The sequence below is a fragment of the Benincasa hispida genome, chromosome 8 (genome assembly GCF_027475165.1).
Source record: "Benincasa hispida cultivar pf3 chromosome 8, pf3_genome.v1.1, whole genome shotgun sequence".
NCBI lineage: Eukaryota > Viridiplantae > Streptophyta > Magnoliopsida > Cucurbitales > Cucurbitaceae > Benincasa > Benincasa hispida.
Window position 1 is genome coordinate 41733781 of NC_143485.1, and position 22857 is coordinate 41756637.

The 22857-nt window shown below is 31.3% G+C and overlaps 2 pseudogenes across 1 annotated transcript; both read right to left on the reverse strand.

Moving 5' to 3' along the window:
• Positions 1 to 4796: 4796 nt before the first annotated feature.
• LOC120083700 (miraculin pseudogene) lies at positions 4797 to 5424 on the reverse strand (annotated as a pseudogene).
• Positions 5425 to 8886: 3462 nt separating this feature from the next.
• Positions 8887 to 9745, reverse strand: LOC120083636 (miraculin pseudogene; annotated as a pseudogene). The gene has a single exon (XR_016531146.1). The product of XR_016531146.1 is annotated as a miraculin pseudogene (transcript).
• Positions 9746 to 22857: the final 13112 nt, after the last annotated feature.

Consider the following 22857-nt stretch of genomic DNA (forward strand, 5'->3'; position numbering starts at 1 on the left):
ACAACCTAAGCGAGATTCGCGAGATTTCCCTTGTCGAGGGTTGAAGTTTCGGCCTATATATTGTTTCCAAGTTTTTCTTTGTTCGTCGAGTTCTCAACGTTCGACCTCTAGCCTCGAACTCCCAAAACAACAATATTTCTCTAATAAGTTTTAAAACAACAATATTTCTCTAATAAGTTTTGAAAATAACAATATTAATATTAAAGGTTCCTTTTCAAGCAATTGGAAAACAATTTTTGTAACTCTCTTCATATGAGAGTAAGTCCACATTTCTTATCAATATTGTGTGATCTCTTCACTACCAATATGTGAGGATCATTGTTTTTTGTGTCTTCAAATTTATTTTTTATATGTTTTATTATTTTGATATTTTTTCTTTTACTCATTCGCTTATTTTTTAGAATTTATTTTTCTTTTTTCATGGTTTACTATGGATGGTTCAATTATTTTCATCCTCTCTTTCTTTATGTTTTCTATTTTCTTGTTTTCTCAAAAATCTCTCATATTGTTTCAAAAAACTCTCTTTCTCGAACTTTTTTCTCTTCCTGTTTTCTTTGCCTGCAAAGTTTTTTCAATTTGATTTGTTTTTTCAAACACTCTTTTTTCCAAAAAACTGTCTTTCTCAAACTTTTTTCAAAATAGTTTTTCCAAGAACTTTTTCAAAAATATTTTCTCAAACTGTTTTTCTTCGCTTTTAATTTTTTTTTCAAAATATCTTCTCAAATTTTGCAAAAACTTTATTCTCTTTTTAACTTTTTTTTTTAAAAAAATTCTCTTAAAATTTTATAAAGGACTTTTCCAAAAACTTCTTCAAAAACATTTTATCAAACTGTTCTCCTTCATCTTTATTTTGCAAAAACTTCTCTCTTGAAGACTTTTTCCTAAACACTTTCTTTCAAAAACCCATTTAAAAATATCATTCTCAAACTTTATTCTTCTTCTTCTTCGTTTATTCAAAAATATTTTCTAACATTGTCTCTTCAAATTCTTTTTCCTAAATATTTTCTCTCCTTTTCTCTTTTTGTTAATAAGTACTCTTTTTCCAGAACTCTTTCTATTTTTTTCGAACTTCTTTCTCTTCAATTTTTGTTTCAAATACTTTTCAAAATATTTTCTCAAGCCTTTTTATTTTCCATTTTTTCTTTGTAGGAAAAAAAAGTGTGTTTTTGAGTGTTTTTCAAAATGACGAGAGTGATTTTCAAAATGACGAAACTGATTTTGATAATTTTAATCACTCCCTTCTCTCTTAGTTTCATCTTAGGTATAGATCAATTTGTTAGTTTTGTACATAAATATTTAATACATTTCTTGTTCACTAACTTTTTCTCGAAAAAAATAAAAGAACGGTAGATAATTTCCTCCACGTTATTTGATCCTACTATTATTTGGTATATTATTTTCTATTGAACTATGAATTGTTCAAATTTTTTTCACTCTTTTTCTTCATTTGTGTGTCATTCTTTAATTTCACTTTATATGGTATATCGGTTTGTTACCTTTTTTTTATGCACTAATGTCATCTTTTGGTGATTGCTTTTATATATTGTCTTATATGTTTTATTTTTTCTTTGGTATATGTTTGATTTGATTTTATTGTCTTCTCTCTCTTTGTTATCTCTCTTTTATCGACATTTATGTGATGTTGTTTTAGTTTATTTTGTTCGTGTAGGTACACTATTTTTCTAATGTTGTACTATTTACTCAAATTTTATGCATTTTTCTCTTTTCTATTTGATAGTCTTTATGTCTCTTTTAATTTGTTACTCTTTAGTTATACATATGTTATCTTTTTAAATAATATTAATTTGTTAGTTCTGTACGTATGTTATCTTTTTAAATAATATTAATTTGGTACATTAGATTTTGATGACTACTTGTCTTATGTTTTTTTTTTCTTCAGTGTTTTGATTTTATTTGACAGATTGTAGATTGTTTTTCTGTTTTCAATTCTAGTTTTGTTTTTGTATGATATTTGTTTTTTTTTTTTTTATTTATTTGGTTATATTTTAGAATTTGTTTTTCTTTTTAATGAATGGTTCAATTATTTCTTCGCCCTCTGTTGTCTAATTTAATTTGATTTTACTTATTTTATTTTATAGATTTATTTTGGTATATTGTTTTTTCTACTTTGCACCATGGATTTTTCTTTTTAGAATTTGTTCTTCTTTTCAATGAAATGTTCAATTTTTTCTTCTGGGATTTATCTTGATATACTGTTCTTCTACTTGCACTATGGGTTAAGTTTTGTGACCCTTTCTCTGTTTAATTATTTTTTACACTTTTGTGATCTTTTACTTATTTAGTCCTACTTTATTTATTTTTACACCCAATGTTAAATTATCTTCACCGTGGTGTTTAAATTTGTTCTCTGTCAGATATTCTTTTAATTTTATTTTATTTTGGACCCATTGTTAATTTTATTGTCTTCTCTCTATTTGTTGTCTCTCTTTTATCGACATTTATGTGATGTTATTTTAGTTTATTTTATTTGTTGTAGGTACTTTACTTTTCTAATGTTACTATTTGTTCAAATTTTATGTATTTTATGTCTTTTCTATATTATCGTTTTTATATCTCTTTTAATTTGTTACTCTTTCGTTTTACTTTTTGTATATTATTATTTTTAAATAATATTAATTTGTTAATTTTGTACAGATTTCTTGTTGACTAATTTGGATAACACTTCCTCGATGGTAAGAGAAGGTTTAATTTATTTTTCTATTACCAAAACTGAATTCTATTATATATTGTATTTTGTGTCTTTTAGGGTTAAATGACAAATCTGCTGAAAATATTTATAAATAATAGCAAAATATCAGTCTAACTGCGATAGATCGCGATAAACTACCATGTGCGATAGATTGCGATAAATCGTGATAGACTACTATCTGACAGATAATAGTTTGTTACGATCTATTGCGATTTATCGCAAATAGACAGTGAAATTTTGTTATATCTGTAAATATTTGGGTTCATTTTCCTATATTTGAAAACAATATTTATTTATTTGTTTTTAAACCAAATATAGAATTTCTTTATAATTTGGGGTTCAAAAAGTTATACGTCTATTTTGTGATAGTTTCAGTTCTATTCTATTTGGTACATTAGATTTTGATGACTGCTTGTTTTATATGTTCTCTTTTTTCTTTGGTATATGTTTCGATTTTATTTGACAAAATGTAGATTGTTTTTCTGTCTTCAGTTCTAGTTTTTTTTTTTTTGTGGCATTTTTTTTTCTTTTTTTATTAATTTGGTTATATTTTAGAATTTGTTTTTCTTTTTAATGAATGGTTCGATTATTTCTTCGTCCTCTATTGTCTAATTTAATTTGATTTTACTTATTTGTTATTTTATAGGATTTATTTTGGTGCATTGTTTTTCTACTTTGCACCATGGTTTTTTTTTTTTTTTTTTTGTAGAATTTGTTTTTCTTTTTAATGAAATGTTCAATTTTTTCTTCAAGGATTTATTTTGATACACTGTTTATACACTATGGTTTCTCTAATTTTGTGACTCTTTCTCTGTTTAATCATTTTTTACACTTTAATTTGTTCCTATTTTATTTAGTTTTGCACCAAATGTTGAATTATTTTCACTGTGGTTGGTTTAAATTTGTTCTCTATTAGACATTCTTTTAGTTTTGTTTTATTTTGGACCCATTTGTCTCTCTTTTATCGATATTTATGTGATGTTATTTTAGTTTATCTTGTTCGTTGTAGGTACGTTATTTTTCTATTGTTGTACTATTTGTTCAAATTTTATGTATTTTTCTCTTTTCTATTTTATCGTTTTTATGTCTCTTTTAATTTGTTCCTCTTTTAGTTTTACTTTTTGTATATAGATTGTATTTCTTGTTGACTACTGTCTTAGTAACTATGGATAACTTCTTCGATTCTAAGATAAGGGTTAATTTATTTTTCTTTTATCGATTAAAATTGAACTCTGACAAATTATAGATTGTATATTGCTTGTCTTTTAGTTGAATTTACTTATATATATTTTTTTTTTTATCGAACGTAGAATTTCTTTATCTTTTAGGGTAAAAAAAGTTTCACCCTTTTTTCTCTTACTATTTGGTGACATTTTTAGTTTTATCTTGGTAAATAGAAATAGATTTTCTATTGATCAATTTTTTTCACTCCTATTGTGTCATTCTTTAGTTTCACTTTTTTATATTATTTTCTTAATATATTGATTTGTTAGTTCTGTACAGTAACATTATTCTTCGATGACTTCTTTTTATATATGTTTTCTATGTCTTTGGTATATGTTTCATTTCATTTTATTTTTTTATTTTTTTAATTATCATTTTGTAAGAGACCTATGAGATATAAACTTGAAACTATATAAGAATATACCAAACACACATTAAAAAATTTAAGGATCTATTATACACATTTAAAGTTCAGAGACCATTTAGACACAAATTTAAAAGTACATGATATCTTATATGAAATTGTGTCCCTCTAACATGAAGTTTTGGATCTGTCACCGTGGTCATAGAGCAGATTCCTCACCTCACATACTTTCTTTTTTTATGAACACCTCTCTTTTTTTCCACGATTTCATACAAGATTCAACCTCGATTTTTTTTGGTTTCTTCTCACATAACTCTCATACCCACATTGGGGACCAAATTTTGGTAACTTTTCACTTAAAATCTATTAAATATTTAAAATATTACAACATTAAAAGGATAATTTCTTTCATGAACTCGACCCACTGGAGATGAAGGAAAAAGTTTTATAAATCAATCAACCTCTTATTTAATAATTTATTTTCTGATCTTCGGCTTTTCAGTTATAAACTTTCTTGAACATAACAGGAAATGGGGCATCGCTCAAAGCAAGAGCCATCCTTCCATTCTTGACAAAAATCCCCACATCTTTACACATAACTTTGCAATACTTACACACCGTTGGACAATACACAAACTTGTATATATTATTGTTGTTGTACTTTTCAATTTTGAACCAATTCTCCATCGTCTCCGGCCCTGGATTTCCTTTCGTTCCGCCGATTGTCACTAAATATTGTTGCTCGAATTTATTTATTTTCCACACCGTCGATTTGGCGCACATCGTATTCCTTTCCAATTGAATGTTCAGATCTGTGGAAACTCGAATGACACCCTTTTTTAGGGTTTACGGGCGAAAACGTCGTTGGAAGACCATTGAAATATTCGTAAGGTTCTGGGACGACGTTGAGTGGACATTCATTACTGTATTCTCATTGGATATTTTCAAGGGCTAATCTGCCGGTGTTTCTGCTGAAAAATGGGAGGCTGTAGTAGTGATCGTCACCTCGGAGCTTCTTTCCATTGGTGTCGAGGATCGCCTCCGGCGTGTCGTTGGCTCTGCAGAATTGTTGTCGCTCAGTAGAGGCAATAATGACAATGAAAATTAAAGACATTAATTCAAAGTTTTTTATTTTTTAGTTTTTCAGTGAATTTTTTTTTTTCATGTGCATGATTGGGATTGTAAAAACTCTCTATTTATAGGAGATCGAAATGGTTTGTTCTCTCTCTCATGAAATTATTCTGTGCAAAACTTTTCTTTCAAGATACAATAAGAAATTTGAAAGTTCATATTTCTATAATTTTAAAAGAGAAAAAAAAGAGTGAATATTTTTTATTGATTATCAAATTGGAATAATCAATCGTGTATTTAACAAAATTTATATCATATATAGTATATTGGTTTGTAAAGAAACCCGGGGATCTACATGTTGAATATAAAACAAGTTTTTGACTAAGGCCAATAAAATTTTAATTAATTAGCCGTCAAAGCTTTTTTGAACCTATCATGTTCCGTAAGATTCAAGAGTAGAGAGAAATTTTTAAAAGAGAGAAAAAAAGTCCAGCTTTTAAATTTTTGCACAACTTGATTATTTTTATTGTGAGTTTTTAATGTTTTTTACATATTAAGACTTAGTCTAATGTTTCTCTTTTTCAAAAAAATAAAAAATAAAAAATCCAAGATCCAATGTGTTTCTAATTGTGCTAAGAGTGTGTCAAATCTAGTTGAGATATCTTGATATATCTACTAATCTCCGCTAGTACATTATTACAAAAAAAAACTATTTTTTTATTTACAGTCAAACTAATTGTTCTTCATGTGATTACATTTATTACTCTTAGCTTTGCACATGATGTATTTGACTCTCGGAAAATGTTGATTTTTGAATTCTACCCATCAAGTTTCTTTCTCCTCTTTCTTTCTATAAATGTTTTGAATAGATTACATTTTCACCAATTAACAAAACTCAACTGATTAATTAAGATATCATACTTGATATGATGCTTGTGTTTGAGAGAGAGATTAGATGTTTAAAATCTCACCAATGACATATGTGTATCTCTACTTTCCTTTAAGAAGTCTTAGCTTAGGTTCAAATTTTCATCTTAATATTTACGAGTCATTAAATTCTCACTTTAATTGTTAAACTCAAAATAATAATAATAATATACAAATTAAAAAAATCCAGTCGCATGCATAAATACTACAAATACTAAAAGTAGAGACAGATCTATGAAGGGGCCAAGAGCACGTGTCCGCTCACATCGGTTCGTTATATATATATGTATATATATCTTGACAAAATACTAAAGAAAAGAGGAATGAAGGTGCACCGAGACATCTCAACTAGGTTGGCACCTTCGATGCACCTTTGTACCATCATCATACCCTAAAGCCAATAGTGTTGCATTCCATTCAAAATAGAAGAGTATGTAGATAGAGTTTGAAGATAGCTTATACAAAACAGCTGGGAAAGGGGCAACGGGATTACAAAAAAGCCTTCCACTTAACATCAATAGTGGAGGCATCATAATTACAAAATAAAGAAGATTTAGTGCACCAAGGACCAGCCAAAGAGAGGGCATCATCCGACACACGGTCATGGTGGTTGAAATCATCTTGAAAGATTCTTTTGTTCCTTTCAAGCCAAATGCACCATAGAACAGCTCTGATGAGGTTGCTAATAAGGATCCCAGCCTTGGTGTTTAGTCTTATGCTCAAGAGATAGTTGAGGAGATTAGTTGTTGTTTGAAATTTCTATAGGAGGGAAGTTTGGGAGAGACGAATCCAGAGGTTTGGTGTATAGATACAATTTGTGAAGAAGTGATCCACATTTTCAGAGTTGTTCCTGCAAAGAACATACCAGCTTGGACTGAGACATCTGTGGAGGCTCCTTTGTTGGTGTTTGTCAGTAGTGTTAAGGTCATTTTGTAGAATACACCAGAGGAAGAATTTACATTTCTTGGGGGTGTAAAATTTTCATAAGTTTCCCAGATTGATGGAGGTAGTATTTATAAAGTTGCCATAAAGATGTGTTTTCATGGACTTCACAGAAAAAATCCTATAAGAAACAAGTTTCCATATAATCTTACCCTTGTCCAGATTGTTTGAAGGATGGGGCCAACTAGTTGTAAGGTCAAGCCAAGCATTCTGTTCATGTTGTACAACAGGTCTTTGGGGATTGAGGTTCCAACAGTTTAGGGTATCATCCCAAGCATCTTCAACAATCATGAGAGGATCTGTGTTCGGAGGATCTTCACCAGCAATCATAAACTTTCAATTTAGTATAAAAAAAATCTCATAAAATATTAAAAATACTTAAAAATTAATTTTCGTATTAAACAAAAAAAATATTTTGCTCCTTGATTGGACCTCAAATTTTCAATTTTATATCCAATAGTTATATTATATATTTTTTAAAATAAAGTCGGTACTACGTATTAGATACACAAATCGAGATTCAAGTAATATGAGATATATATTTTTAAGTTCAAAAGAACTATATATGACACAAATTTAGAAGTTAATGGGCTAAAATTTTAACCTTATGTAAAGTTGTGTCCCCTAACCTAAAATTTTGGATATGCCATTGTTCATATGTTTGTTAGTTATACTTCCTTTTGCAATATTATATGACTTGAATATTATATCGATGCATCTATAATTAGATTTAAAAGAACTTGTGCCTTCCTTAGATAAAATACTAGATTTGTCACTGGCTAAAAGATATATAAAGTCTAGTATTCGTCCTCACACACATGCATTATTGTTTTTTCTAGCATATCTAGAGTTTGTTTGAATTGACTTTTTAAATACTAAAAAATAAATACATTTAGAAAAGTCAATCCATATCACCCTTAATACTGTCAACAAATAACTTTACCTTTAATTTAAAACAATGGGAGTTGTTCCTAGCATGTCTAGGATGACTTTATAAATGTTCAAAATTAATTTTTTTCTTTTGTATTTAGAAAGTCAATCCAAACACACCTATAAGATAGCAACAAATAACATTGACCTTTTTAAATAAAGTTTGTAGTACTAAGGAAAACAATGGGATGGATCGAAAGTGTTTAATTTTTTTAATATATTGATGAACATTCAACACTTCGTATTTAATAGATCTCTATGAAGAGATGAAAAACAAGGGCAAGAAAACAACTCCCGCACAAGAAAGTTCATACACAATCTGAGATGATATAAGGTTAAATTTACCTTCACCCATGAGCTTAAGCTTTTTGGTCAATCGGTGATGTAAGATAGTATCGAAGCAGTTGGTTTAGGGTGAGTCATGTGTTCAAGCCCCCTAGAATGTTTTTCCTTCCCAATTAATTGATTTCCACTTGTTGGACTTTTCTCATGAGCTTAAGTTTTTGGGTAGCACAATCTAACTAATCACTTGGGAATGGTCATAAGGTAGCCCTAGTTGGGTGCATTTTCTTTGTACATCTCTTTCCACCACTCACATAAAAAAAATATTAAAATATTTTTAAAAATAAAAAAATAAATTTAAATTTTGTCACATGACAAGTTATGATTGGATAATTTGGTGGGAAGTACAAAATAGGTGCTGTCCGGGATGAATCTATTTATTCAAATACAAATTTGTTATTATTGACTTCCATATTTTAATCATAAAATAACCGATCTTTTACTTCGATAGACAGTATTTCAACAATTTATTTATTGTTACATTGGATATAATAGAGAGAGGAAAATTTGGAGTTCTTAATTTCCCTCCAATCACATCATCAGCTTCAAATTCAAACTTTCTTGAACATAACAGGGAATGGAGAATCATTCAAGGCAAGAACCCTCTTTCCGTTCTTGTAAAATATTCCCACATCTTTGCAGATTACTTTGCAGTACTTACACACTGTTGGACAATGCACCAACTTGTAATTATTGCCATACTTCTCAATTTTGAACCAATTTCCCACAGTCTCCCGCCCTGGATTCCCTTTCACTCCGCCGATCGTCACAAAATACTGCTTCAAATATTGATCGAATTTGCCTATTTTCCATACCGTCGATTCGCCGCATCTCGTGCTCGCCTCGAATTGGATGTTCAAATCAGTGGAAACTCGGACCACACCTTTTTTAGGGTTTATGGGGAAAAATGTCGCCGCAAGACCGTGTAAATATTCGTAAGATTCTGGGAGGATGTTGATTGGACATTTTTCTTTTCCTTGTTGGATACTGCCTATGCTTAATCCGCCGCTGTTTCTGCTGTAAACTGAGAGGATGTAGTATTGATCGCTTGATCGGAGCTTCTTTCCGTCGGTGTCAAGGACGGCATCCGGTGAGACGTCGGCTCTGCAGAAACGTACCTCAGAAGAGACGATGACAATGAAAAGAAAACTCAGTAATGCAAAGTTTTTCATTTTTATATTCCTGTTTTGTCTTTCAGTGATTTTTGTTTTCTTATGTGGATGACATTGGGATTGAAAAGGTTCTCTATTTATAGGAAATTAGAGAAAGAGATATTGGAATTGCTCACGGTTTTTCTTGCTCATTGTATTGTTTTCCTGGCGGGCCGCTATTTATGTGTATTAAATATATTGTTAAACGAATTAGTTTTCTACGAGGTTAAAAAATATGAAAAATACTAGATCCACGCTCATTTAATTGTCCAACTATAATTTGTCATGGGATAAATTCTTCTCTCACAATTTTTTTATAAATATTTTTTAGTGTTTTCGTGTGGTTATTGGAATGGACTTCAAAAAGATTAGATGCAAGATGCACCTAAAATATTATTCAAAATATATTTGGTCAGAACGGATTTCATCGTCCAAATTCATACCAAATGATTTTAGCGATTTCCACTAAAAATAATATAGTACCGGTAGCAACGGATGGAACACAAAGAACCCTCGAATTTCTCAGTTAAATGGTTTACACTCTGGGGGGTTGAAATTGTTTTGTTGCCAGGAAATTAAATTGAAAGTAAAGTGTCAAAAGTTTATGCGAGAAGGCCTAGCTTGGGTTATGCCGGAATTCTCCTATTCAATGTAGTCGATCATAGAATTCTCATTATCAGAATTACATAATAGTTTATACCTAACCAAATTAATTGCAAAAGCCAATTAATTTGTCCAAATCAACTAATTAGTCCAATTCAAATCAATGAACACCATGCAAATTTAATTTTACTTAATTGCATAAAGGTCTAGGGCAAAGTTAGGTAGAGTATCTAATAGGAAAAGCCTTAATTAAATATTTGGTTGATTCGATTCTAAATTGGTTAGAACAATACTCATCTAAATTGATTTGCAAACAAACCTAACCTATTGCTTCTAGGTGATAAACACAGATTATATGTCACGTATCAAATGTTAATCATAAGCTATAATTATAAAATTTCCAAGTGTCCAATAATATAATTATAAACAATAAAAACAAAATTGAATCCGATAATTACAATCATCTAGTTCGAAAACTCATAAATACATTAGAATTGGAAAAGATCCTAAAACTCAAGCTAAAAACGATTAACTTAGTCCATAATTGTCATCATAGACAACATCAAATTGTTTTGATACATTCTCAGGCGACTAAGAACAAAAGAAAAGTGGAGAGAAATTGTATAGGAGTCGATTGAGATCCAAAATCCCTGTGATAAATTAACCTAATTCGACAAAATTCTTATTTATAGAAAAGGGCAAGTATTGCAACTCTCCAAGGTAATGTCACAATGCTGGATTTTGTTGCCGCAACATGTGCAACTATAGCATAACAACACTCTTGATTTACATTCTCGCCAGCATGCGTGATTCCGTGTCTGTCAATGTTCGGAGTGTTGTAACGCTCCAATGCAACGTCATAACGCTGCATGAAATATCAACTTCTGCTTTCCAGTGTAAAGGCAGTGTAAGGGAGGGTTGCTAGGCTTCACAAGGATATTTTGGTAATTTTGACCTTCTCTTTCTCGGTTGATGCAATTAAGCTTCGTTTTGGTTCATTTTAGCTCCATTCTATCACTATCCTATTCCACCACCCAGGTGCTCGAAACCTATAAATAGATAAATAAGCACATAAGATCCAAGAACAACCTCGAATTAAGTAGAGCTAGATAGCACATTTTTCGATACAATCAATATTCTTCTCTCTAAATTTTCATGAAAAAAAGAAATTGTTCTTCAATTTTGTAGCAATTTAGTTCTTCAATTTTATGTGTTAAGTTTTTTTAACGTTAAAATTTGTTAGAATTTAAGTCCAATTGTGAAAAAATATTGTTGATTTAATGACATTATCATATACCATGAAATTGATTATTTAACTAAATGTATTTATAAGCTACAAAGATTAAATCGTTACAAAATAAAAATTTACCCTTTATTTTAGTAAGTGGTAATAGTAGAGAAAATAAATTGTTACCAATTTAAGAATATATGAACCAAATAATTACATACTGAAAACAATGAAAAATGGTTACTTTCAAATATAGTAAAATGAATCAAAATATTTACAAATATAGTAAAAAAATCACTATCTATAAGTGATCACTGATAGACAGTGACATTTTGCTATATTTGAAAATACTTTTACAATTTTTCTATTTAAAATTTAAAGTATATGAACAAAATTTTTACCAACCAACTTCATAGACATTATGATCATATTTTGTACTAAAGAAAAAACATTTTCAAATATGTTACATATTTCAGAATGAAAGAAACAACTTTAGAATAAAATATGAAAGAAACAAACAACCTTTTATTTATTTATTTATTTATTTATTTTTATTTTGTCTAATCACAAGGTTCTTAGTATTACATTATTACACAATAATATCGATTTTGATTATTAAATAGTTCACTGGCTTTTGGAAACTACAGACAATCAATCGGTTTCTAAAGAAATCGGGGGATTCACATTGACTTTGACAACAACTTTTTGACCAAAGCCGAATCAAATTAAAATAAAATCGTTCAACCCATAAATATGATGTGTATATAACTTTTAGTTTCTTTTACCTATAAATCATGTGACTTGGAAAAAAGTATTTTTTTAAAAAAAATTATTTTTATTTAAACGCTTTTAACAAAAATGGTTGAAAATATTTTTTAAAAGTTATTTTGAGTGGTTGTCAAACACTCCAATTTTTTTTTAAAACGACTTATTTTTTTAATTTAAACACTTGAAAATGCATTCCGAACACACCCAAAATCTCATACTGGTAGGAAAGGAAATGATAAGTATATAACTGAGAACAATAATATTTATTGAAATGAGGTCTTTTGGATAGTTTTAAAAACAAAAAGTCATGAGAATTTATGTCTAAAGTAGATAATATAATACTATTATCCTTATTACCATTATAGTAGTACGAAAGTATAAGTACATATGAATGATGTTATGTTTGGACAAAATGACATTTCAAAATTTGAACACAATATAAAGACATTCAATCTATGTTAAACAATTAACTACTAATTTTCAAAGTCTATATAGCTTAGAGTAATTGACATGTACTCTGTTCCTCAGGATCGAAGGCTTGAATCTCCACTTGTTATATACTAAAATGACCATCAACAGACAACATCTACCTTATTTGTGATGACGTAATATCCTTTATATTTTTTCGACGACTTTTTAACGAGTTGTTTTTACATATCTTCTAACCAATTGTGAGTCATTCAAGTTACCATCTCGCATGTATTTATGATGGAATCCACATTTCTTCAACATCACTTTGGTTGCTGCAACATTCTCCAATACTCTAGTAATCGAAAACGACATGTCAATTTTGGTTCAAGGCTTGCCATTCAAGATCCATGTCATTGGACCAGTGGAGAAGCTCATAATCCATATATGATCTGATTCCAATGAACTAAAAACTCTTTCAATACATATAGTTTTCTGGCGATTGATCGACATGACGACTCGACATAAAAACTTCTTAGTTGCTTCATCATTGTCCTTAGGTCCCAAAATAGCATAAAAAAACCAACTTGCGGGCTTCCCAAATAAACTTGAAGCAATCTGAAGTTGAATTGATGAACTTTCTTTGTTATGAAAATCAAACCATTATGGAACTTACACTTCCAGGAAGCTTAAAATCAACGGTAGATCCCTAATGCATAAGAAATAAGTTCAGATATGAGAGGAGTTGAAAAGACATGTTTGGGAGTGATTTTGAAATTATTACAAATCACTTTTGTCATACTAAAAATCACACCAAACACATATGTTTAGTCATTCAAAATCAATTTTGATGGTATGGAATCCACAAATGATATTAAAATGATTTTAAATTTTTAAAGGCATGTTTGTGAGTAATTTTAAAAATGAAAAAAGTGATTCTATGATGATTATTATAAATATAATGTAATATGTGGTTTCATTTTATTGTGTTTAAAGGAGGTTAGATTTTGCCAATGCATATGTGGTTGGTAGTTTCTCTACTTTTTTAGAGATTTTCTTAGAGTTTATTTTTCTTTTGGCACCATGGATTCTCCAAATTGATATTTTTTTTAGTTTCATTGTTTGTATGTTATTAGGTTTGGTATATATATATATTATTGTTATAATTATAGATAACTTATTTGGTTTATATGTTTTGTTTTATTTGATAATCCTAATGCAACCTCTTTGAGTTTATTATTATTTTTTTGTGTGAACTTTCTTCTAGTTTCACTTTATATCTTTGTGAAGAAAATAATTTCAACAGCTCAACGACTCCCCCCCACTAATAGGCTTCCTAACAGACTTTGTAAGTATATATATAGAGAGAGAGGTTACATTTAAGTTATTTAGGAGTTTTACACCTCTATTTTTGTACAAGATCTGTAAAGAAAGATAAATCTTATCTCTGTAGTCTTCAATAAAGGAATTATCTCCCTTCCCGTGGATGTAGGCATCACCTTGCCGAACCACGTACATGTTTGTGTTGCTCTCTTCTTCCTCTTCCTCTTTATTCATTTGCATGCTTGATTCTCTTCTTCATTGTTTACGAATTTCACAAAGAAATCAAGAACTTAGAGAGAAAAGGAGTTTTTGTAAACGAACTGAGAGAGAGAAAAAGAATTTTTTTTACATGAAGAGTTTTTGCTCAGAGTGAAATTACTCTCTTCTTATCGAGGTAGTGGAATCAACCATATGGTGACATCTTAGCTGAACTTCATGGCCTCAGGAGAACCTTGCATTCTACTAACCTCCTTCGTGGACCAAACTCCTTTTCATTTGCGTCTGAAAGACGGATTTAGCCCAACAAAATTGGTATCAGAGCAAAGACATTTAAAGATTTCAGTTCTTGAAGAATCAAGATTCAAGATTCACTCCAAAAATGGCAGTAACAAGATTTGAAGTAGAGAAATTTGACGGAAAAGGAGATTTTGGCCTTTGGAAGGCCAAAATTAAAGGCATCCTTGGTTAGCAGAATGTTGGGGTTTGTGCCCTAAAGTCTCATGTCCTATAGTTTGTAAACAACTTTGTACGGACACTTGTGATATATAATATATATGATATTTACTTCACCTCCTGACTTTGCACATTTAGATGTTTTTTATTTTACCACAAACCAATAAACTTAATATCCCTGATTGTCTTTATGTAACTTAAGCATATATATAGTGACATACAAGTAGATATTGTCTTAAGTGACAACCAAAATAGTCTGTAATATATAGATATAGGAGGGAAACCTTATCCTGGTAACACTACGGACATGGTCCGCTTTGTGAAATTGTTATAAATGTTGTGACTTGTCATAGATGGTCTGATCTTGATCATTCATGTAGTGGATATGCGAGCGGGGGCATCCTATACAAAGAGTTTGTATAAGACCTAACCTTGAAGTGTTAATGTCTTGTCATATAACTCCGTTAATGACTGAGACTTCACTTCACTAAGATGACCATAGGTAACATAACCTCAATCTTGAGTGAGTTGGGAACTCTTACCATTGAGGGCGGTCCATTGATTTGCATGGGTGCGAGTGGCCAGAGTGCCGACTCAAACCTACTATTTTGGGGATTCGTCTGATTTGGAGCTGGGAACTTAAGTTCACAAGATGAAGTTCACTCCTTCCCCAAAGTAGGGGTAAGTAGATAGATTGCTCTCTTAAGGGCTGATCCCGAGGCTTGAACGATGTGGTTCCACGCACCTTCTCATGGCCCGAGAGGTGTTCACACATAGTAGGACTATGTTGTATTGTTCATTATAGGGATCAATGGTACTTAAGGAGGAAGATGTAATTACAGGGGCAAAATGGTAAATTGGCCTGCTGTAATTACGAGCATCTGTGAAGGGTCATCGTACTGATGATTGGTTATATCCAATGGACATAGAAATATATCTATGGCAAGAAGAGTTCAATTGTCGATCTTTAGTGGAATGCCTGGTAGTTAACGGATGGTGGATATTGTGACTAAAGAGTTTATTTAGTTATTCACGTACCGTTTGAGCTTCGAGCCATAGGTCCATAAGATCCCCTTGGTAGCTTGGATACAAGTTGAGAGTCAAATTTTGGGTCAGTTTGAAATGCTCAAATTGACAAGAGGGAGTTCGATTATATATGATATAATTGAACGAGTTAATTAAATATGATATAATTAACTTTATGTATGAGATACATTAATTTGGAAGAAATTAGATATAAATATGATTTATATCTAGTAGAGGAAAATATTATAATTAACATATGATATTAATTTATATGTTATGAATATGATGAGATCACATTCATTGGACGATTATAAAGGAAATGGGATGGCGTCTCTTTTGTTCTAATAACGGATGAGTGTATTGAAAGATCACTTTGAGATGCATAAATAGCTGACGGTGTGTTAAGCATGAGATGCACGAACGTTGTGTTAAAGAGAGTATCATTGCTTAGAAAATCAGTGCCTATATAATAGTGCCTGCACGATCGCTTACATATACGATATTGCTAAGCGATCGCTTACCGATTACACCTTCGCACGCTATTAACTAAATGATCGGTTACCGATCGTTTAGCTCCCGATATTTACTAAACGATCGTATAGATGATCATTTAGTTTTTTCTATACGATCGTTTAGACAATCGCTCACTCTTTTCCTACACGTTCGTTTAGACGATCGCTTACTCTTTCCTACACGATCGTTTAGACGATCGCTTACTCTTTTCTACACGATCGTATACTTCACCCAAACGATCAAGCATCTTGTCTATGGGATAGACGACCTCATCTCCCACTTGCTTGATTGTTGTGTACGGTCTCTCTTCCTCCTTCCCTCTACCAAATCCGAACAAAGCCCACACTTTAGATTCTCACTCCAAGAATACTGAGGGCTAAAAGTGGTGGTGTCATCTTCGTTTCCTTTTGTTCGAGTGGTGATTGTTCAAGGTAGACGGTTGGGTTTTAGACTCGCTGTGAAGAAGAAATCTTCATCTGGTATGATCTCTTGATCTCTTTAGCATTATGAATGCATATTAGTATGTTTGAATGTATATGTGGTAATTCTTTTATAATGAATTAGAAAGATCCGCTTCCGCTCATAGGTACTCTTGAATAAGAGTTCCTTTACAAAAGGCTCACAAGGCCTTTCTTGTTCCATCCACTCAGCCAAACACTGTGACAAGTCAAGAAAAGGAAGAATGTAAGCTGGCAACTTATGGTATGTTAGTCCTAAACCTTAGTGACAATGTTTTAAAACAAGTCATTGATCAAGAGACAACTTATAGGATTTAGACAAAATTGGAAGACTTATATGCCATTAAAGATCTTCCTAATAAAATGTACCTTAGGGAGAGATTTTTCACCTTTAAAATGGATTCATCAAAACCACTTTCTGATAATCTAGATGAGTTCAAAAGAATTATTGCTTAATTTAAGAATCTTGGGGAGAAAATAGGAGAATGAGGCATACGTGCTTCTAAATTCCTTACCAGAATATTATAGGGAAATACAAAATACATTGAAGTATTGAAGGGACAGTATATCTACTGATGCAATCATATCTGTCCTAAGAACAAGGGAACTTGAGCTTCAAACAGTTAAAAAGGAACAACCAAGTGGTGAAGGGTTGTTTGTGAAGGGAAACTTAAACCCAAATCAGTCAAAGGACAGAAAACTTCAAACCAAAATACCTAGAGACCCTGGTTTAACACCTACAAAGAAATTGATGTAGAAATGGTTTACATTAGGAACAACCAAGGCTATAAAATTGAAAGCATTGGATCTGTCTCTATGAAACTCAAGGATGGGATTGTCAAACTACTCAGAAATGTGAGACATGTTCCACTTCTAAAGAGAAACATAATCTCCCTAGGAATGTTTAATGCAATTAGGTGTGAGTATAGGGGTAAGGGTGAAACTCTTGGGGTTCTAAAAGACTCAACGGTGGTCCTTGTTGGGGAGAAAGTTAATGACTTATTTGTGGTTACAGGTGTTGAGATGATGACAGAGGCATATGTTGCCACACCAAATGATATGACAAAAGCTGACATATGGCACAAAAGGCTGTCTCGCATAAGTGCTAAAGGGCTAGTAGTTTTATCTAAACAGGGAATTCTACCCAAGGGAATTTTGGACAAGCTAACTTTTTGTGAACATTGTGTTTAGGGGAAAGCAACCAGACATAGCTTTACCAAAGCATAACATTCAACAAAGAAAATTCTTGACTACATCCACTCAGATTTATAGGGACCAGCTCCAATACCTAGCCTAAGTGGCTCGAGGTATTTACTTTTCTTTATAGATAACTTCTCAAGGAAAAATTGGGTTTTCTTTCTTAAATCAAAAGACCAAGTATTTGACAAATTTAAAGAATGGAAACTCATGATTGAGAAGAAAACCTCTAAGGAAATTAAATACCTAAGAACAGATAATGGGCTGGAATTTTGTAGTGAAAAATTCAATAAATTTTGTAAAGAAACAGGCATAACTAAGTACAGGATAATAAGATATACACCCCAACAGAATGGGGTAGCAGAGAGGCTTAACAGGACTATTATGGAAAAGGTCAGATGTTTACTCTCAGATGCCATTCTCAGTGAAAAGTATTGGGCTGAGGCTGCAAGCTATACAGTGTACACCTTAAATAGGTGCCTACATACATCCCTAAACTTCTTAACTCCTGAAGAAAAATGGTCCAAACATCCTTCTAATCTAAACAACCTAAGGGTATTTGGATGTGTTGGATACATACATCAAAATCAAGAAAAACTTAAGTCTAGGATTGTGAAATGTATGTTCGTTGGGTTCACTGAAGGTAAAGGACTTTAAAATATGGAATTCTGTTGAGAAAAGAATTGTGGTCAGCAGGGATGTCACTTTTAGAGAAAAAGAAATGTTTATGCAGAAAGAGAAGACTACAATTGAGATACCTAAGAGTCCTACTACTAGAATTGAGGTGGAGGCTCCTAAAGGTAAGTCCACTAGTAATGATCCTCCTAGTGATTCAAAAGAGGAAGAGGAAACTACAAGACAACTGATATAAAATACTGAAGCTCAAACATATAAACCAAATTATAATATATATATATATATATATATATATATATATATATACACCAAACCTAATAGCATACAAACAATGTAACTAAAAAATATCAATTTGGGGAATCCATAGTGCCAAAAGAAAAATAAACTCTAAAAAAACTCTAAAATAGTAGAGAAACTACCAACCACAGATGCAATAACAAAATCTAACATCCATTAAATACAATAAAATGAAACCACATATTGCATTACATTCATAATAATTATCATAGAATCACTTTTTTCATTTTCAAAATTACTCACAAACATGCCATTAAAAATTTAAAATCAATTTAATATCATTTGTGGATTTCATACCATCAACATTGATTTTGAATGACTAAACATGTGATTGGAGTGATTTTTAGCATGACAAAAATGATTTGTAATCATTTCAAAATCACCTCCAAGCATGTCTTTTCAAGTCCCTTATGTCTGAACTTATTTCTTATGCATCAGGATCTACAGTTGATTTTAAGCTTCATAGAAGTGTAAGTTCCAGAATGGTTTGATTTTCATAACACAGAAAGTTCATCAATTCATCTTCAGATTGCTTCAAGTTTATATAGGAAGCTTGCAAATTGGTTTTTTTATGTTGTTTTGGGACCTAAGGACAATGATGAAGCAACTGAGAAGTTTTTATGTCGAGCCGTCGTGTCGATCAATTGCTAGAAAACTATATATATTGAAAGGGCTTTTAGTTCATTGGAGTCGGATCATATATGGATTATGAGCTTCTACACTGGTCCAATGACATGGATCTTGAATGGCAAGCCTTGGACCAAATTCGACGTGTCGTTTTCGGTTACTAGACTATTGGAGAATGTTGTAGCAACCAAAGTGATGTTGAAGAAATTTGGATTCCATCATAAATACATGTGAGATGGTAACTTGAATCGCTCACAATTGGTTAGAAGATATGTAAAAACAACTCGTTAAAAAGTCGTCAGAAAAATATAAAGGATATTACGTCGTCACAAATAAGGTAGATGTTGTCTATTGATGGTTTTTTCAGTATATAACAAGTGGAGATTTAAGCCTTCGACCCTAAGAAACATAGTACATGTCAATTACTCTAAACTATACAGACTTTGAAAGTTAGTAGTTAATTATTTAACCTGGGTTGAATGTCTTTGTACTGTGTTCAAATTTTGAAATGTCATTTTGTCAAAACACAGCATCATTCATATGTACTTATACTTTCGTGTTACTATAATGGTAATAAGGACAATAGTATTATATTATCTACTTTAGACATAAATTCTCATGACTTTTTGTTTTTGGGTGTGTTCGGAATGCATTTTCAAATGTTTAATTTAAAAAATAAGTCGTTTTAAAAAAAAAAATTGGAGTGTTTAGGAACCACTCAAAATAGCTTTTGAAGAATATTTTCAACATTTTTTGTCAAAAGCATTTACATAAATATGAGTTTTTCAAAAAAAATACTTTTTTCTCAAGTCAATCTGAATGACATCTTAGAGATAAGATGATTTATATGTAAAAGAAACTAAAAGTTATATATGGATGAAATTCAAAAATATAGTATTTTTTTCAAACTATTGACAAAAATGGGGTATATGAAAAAGTATTTTTAAAAATAGGTGGGTATTGAAACTATTACAAAAGTAGGGTAGTGAAATCGTGTACGGGGTACACGATTAACGTTTAATCGAGTCAGCATCACGTCGGCTGACTTGGTTGACCGGTCATATGGAGACTCGTGGACCCGATCCATGATTTGTTTTTCTTTTTTAAAAAAAATAGATTGACTAATTATTTTCTTTTAATTGGAGATGTACAACAATATTAAAACTTTAGGAACGGGTCCACAAATTCCTTCATTATTAAACTTAATTATATATTTAATCTAAATGAAAACATAATTATTTTGCATTCATATTAAAAAAAATGTCATGATATTAAAGAAGATTTACAATTAGTTCTTTAATTTTAAAATAAAAGTTTACATGAAATTTAAAAATGACCTCCTGGCCCTTACTCCTCATAGGGGTTGTCTTCGTGTCCCTCTAAATTAGGTTCACTCTATTGTCATTGTCATCTACGACAAATACGTCTTCAATCGGTGTCAGCAACATTGAGTCGTCTTGTTTGTTGAATGATATCTTCTATGTTGACTAATGTTTACGGATACATTGAACTCAACTCTGGTAAGTTATGCTGCACTAAATAGTGTTATACATCTCCGATAAAATTATTCTGTACAATGAATAAAATTAGTATTAAACAGTATTCATATCATATATGGAAAATGTCTAATTTTAAATCTCTTACTATGCAGTAATAGAAAACGCTGTCAAGTGTGATAAATCGCCTCATGATTGAATCGTACTAAGAAAAGTAGTCATCTGATACAACTAGCCCATTTGTTAAGTCTCCATGTACACAATGATCATGTCATCCATGCCAGTAGGATATATATTCTGCGTGGATTCGACGCCAATCTTGGTCGTACTTACCTCTCAAATCAATCTGGTGTAGTGTTGGGAGTATATAAGACAACGAAGGTATCGTTTGTCACAGACCGAATTGTCTCAACGCGCAATCTGGATGATGTCACTCTACTATATGGAAGCATATAAGAGGGCTAACGGTCAACCAAATGTTTCACCATCACGACAGTAATCAGGTAGAGATGACCAAATCTATTGTTGTATGGCTTCCAAATAATCTGACAAAAAAAGAAGATAAGTATACATCCAAAATGTTTTAAATGTTCATTTATATATACATTTGTTACCTGATTGTGCATCAGTCTGTCAAATATTTTTCGGTACACGAGTAATATATTTGCTGACTGTTCAGAAGCAGCTAATACACCACTCCATCTAAAACGAAATAAATATATAAATGAAATAATACCTGGCACTAAGTGGACAATGATTTGGGGCCTGTAACTGGACTTATGGTGCTATAATTGGAAATCTATCATAAGCCCATAGCTGTAGTAGTATCAGTGGCCCTACTATTTCCAACGCTTGGGTATTGGTAGCCCAACAAAGTTCTCTATACAACCATGCAAGACATGCACCACCCCACGAGTACGTACCAGCATGCTCGAAATCAGACAGTAGCGGGAGGAACATGAGATGCACTAGAGTATTTGACTTGTCAGTGAATGAAAATGCTCCAATAAGCTGCATAATGTATGCTTGTGTATATCTACGTAGGCTGATGTCATCGGCATCGAGAGGTAATTGGGACGCCAACCAGAGGATACTCAATCTTGAGCATTTCAAATCATCTGGTAGAACATCTAAGAGCTCTTCACAAACATTCCTCCAATTATATTGTAGTGAACCTGTCAATGGTTGTCTGTCCACTCATAACCCAAATTCTATGGCAACATCCTACAGCGTGATTGTACATTCACCATAAGATAGGTGAAATGTGTGGGTTTCTGGTCTCCAACGCTCAACTAGAATAAATTTGATTTGTGCCATGCCAAGAAAACTTGCCTGTTCAACATAGGGAATAATGTGATGATCAAATGGGATAGTATGTTGTGCAAATGTCTCTCTTCTCCGACAACTCAAAACTACTTTAGAAGAACTATCCCACACCGATTATGAACAATGCGTATTTTGTTGATATAATTGTACAGGATTAGAAGGACCAGGCTCCATTACCTAAGAAGTTCAATTACATTACATAATAAAATCAATCACATAAAAGATACATAAAAAATACATAAAAAGATACAATTACATGAAAAATAAATTCATTACATAAAAAGTACAATTACATAAAAGGAAACAATTACATAAAAAAATATAAGTACATAAAAGATACAATTATATGAAAAATACAAGTATATAAAATATAAAGTTATATAAAATCCAATTTCTAAGTTCAACATATAAGATCTAAATATTCTACATTTAAATCAACCCAAATCTAAGATCCATAAACTATACATTTAAATCAGACCAAATCTAATATCCATAAACTATACATTTAAATCAATCCAAATGAAAACAAAATAATATATCCATGAATCATATATTTAATTCAGCCCAAATGCAAACAAAATAATATATATATATATATATATATATGAAACAATATTC